General features: G+C 34.3%; 1 protein-coding gene across 2 annotated transcripts in view; it reads left to right on the top strand.

The window, feature by feature from the left end:
• The window catches only part of LOC109705751 (UDP-glycosyltransferase 89B1-like), a 4,482-nt gene extending 2,775 nt beyond the window's left edge, over window positions 1–1,707 (top strand). For both annotated transcript variants that reach the window (XM_020226528.1, XM_020226531.1), the window contains one exon: window positions 1–1,707. This exon is cut by the window's left edge. The gene's annotated coding sequence lies outside the window, so the exon portion shown is untranslated.

Below are 2,363 nucleotides of genomic sequence, written 5' to 3'. Positions count from 1 at the left end.
GATGCGGAGGAGAACTTGGTTACTTCAACAAATTAAGCCCATGTACTCTAATTATTACTTGGTAGTTCAATCAAACATTAAAAAATTAAATGTATTGTAATATGTGCCGATTAGATAGCTGCTATTGATTTGGAATTTTGGAGGTTCTGCTTCTCTATCGATAATTAAAAAGTTAAGAAGGCTAAGCATATTAGAGATAGAGTAGCTTTAGGATGCATGACTCTTTACGAAATGGGGCAGCACAACAAGAGTATTGAGGAGAAGCTCTGAGTAGGAGAAGACAACCACCTTAGCTTACATTATTCTTGCTTGGAGAAGAAGATATGAGTTGAGAGTTTTAGGATTTGATTTTTAGAATTTTCTTTCAAATGGGAGATTTAAAGTTAGTAACTTGATTAGAACACTATATTATCGCGGGTTTGGTCCGCCTTGAGCCGGATTTACGGTGTGAGTTTGTTCCCTATCTCAGCATCTATCGGTCTAGGTGACTGGTCGATCACTTGGCTAGTAATATTGAAAAATTATAAAATTTAATTTTTAAATAGTTGAACATGTTGTGCATAAAACCATTTGAATCGTACGGCAAGATTGAATCCAGCCCAAATAATCTCTTTTGTGCAGAGCTGAATAGGCCTGAGATATGATTCAGCCTTGTTATACTTTAGTTCGGGCCCCTGGGCCTATTACAACCTACATATCTAACTTTGGAAATAGGCATCTATAACTTTCACATCCTTTTTTGAAGTAAGATACAACTTTCATATCCAATCCAAAAAAAAAAAAAAAAAAAAAAAAAAAATCTAAACCAAAAATGTTTAGAAGCATCAAATATTTAGTACAAAACTTCACAGCAAAAAATTGCCTATCCCTACTAATGCAACAAAATAAACCCCTCTATAATATTGTATTTGTAGTTAAAACAGTTATCTGTATGTAACTAGCTAGCTAGGGAGAAGCCATGTCGCAGCAAAATTTTTTTGGTAAAGGCATATGAATGATGGGAACTATGTCCCCTTTCAATAACTATCCAACTTTTAAAAAATTTGGGTTTTGGTATTTGATCTTTTTTTATGCCTTTAACAGATCTGGGCACATAAATAAAATAAGATCTTCTAACTAAATCTCTTAAAACATCAATAACACTGCCCCAAGTTCTGTTATAGGAAACCAAATTGATCAATCAAAACAACCGAGAAAATAGGTACTAAAGTTAAAAGTTTTAATGGTCGGATAGTACGTAATTCAAAACGAGTCATAGTTCAGATTGATTTCGTATGTTTCTTTACCGTTTCTTTTAAATATTACTTAGGGTTTCTCGCGGAAGGGTGCGTCATTGTTGACAGGCGGCCGACGTTGGGCCCATGAGTAGTCTCTGCTAAGCATGTTGAACATCTCAGCAGCTGCATCAGTTTGTTTACGCGGTTTCACTGCCATTGTAGAAGATGGACCAGACATGATCAGTTTGATGTTAATCTTGTTGGTCTTTTCCTGAATCAGAAATTTACAGAAAACGTTAAATATTAATTTGACAATTTCAGATTAATTAGATAGTATAATCAAATTTCGAGATCGAGAGAGATATATATATGTATATATATACCTTAGCAGGTATATATTTAGTTGATGAACTCCCTGGCTTCTTTAAGGAGTTACTAGACTTTCCTGCAGCAATCAGGAAATCAAGTGATCAAATTGGACTATAACCAATCTCAGTAAGCAGCATAGTTAGATCCTTAGTTTCAAAAAATTAATTCCTTTTAACATTAAAGTTAGTTATATAACAAGTACATGGTGAGTGCTCTCTCCTTTTGTCATAAAAATTGAACACTACTCACAGTAAATACATATATATATATATATATACATACACACTCACAAGATGGAGAAGCAGAAGAAAAGAAACAGAAAAAAAAATAGAAGCCTAATAAATATTCTATGAGTTAAGTAGCAAACTAAGAACCTTTGTGTAATTAGTTGTTCTTTGGGGGGTGAATTTTGGGGAAATGGTAATCAGAACTGAAAGGTATCAGACCAACCAATTTGACCCTGGGAATTAGGACTCTACCACTCAACTCACCCACTATTTTCAACTCTTCTTTCCCTCCTTTCTCAGTTTTTATGTTTGAAACTGCATTGCTTGAGCCCTTTGCATCTTCAACATTTCTTTCCACATTCGCTGCACCCATCTTCCTTCCTCTCCGCCATTTAGTCCTTGTTTTCGCGATCGACAAAGCCTCGTTATCGAGTTTCTGTCAACGAGCTCATATCAAAAAGAAAAAAAAAAAAAACTATACAAATACATATAAACATAGAAGAGTATGAAGAATACTAATTATTATACCAACTAACCTTATGTTCACCCA

This window comes from Ananas comosus, linkage group 2, assembly GCF_001540865.1.
Source record: "Ananas comosus cultivar F153 linkage group 2, ASM154086v1, whole genome shotgun sequence".
NCBI lineage: Eukaryota > Viridiplantae > Streptophyta > Magnoliopsida > Poales > Bromeliaceae > Ananas > Ananas comosus.
The sequence above is the reverse complement of the archived record's forward strand: the minus strand, read 5'-3'. Positions and strand labels throughout refer to the sequence as shown.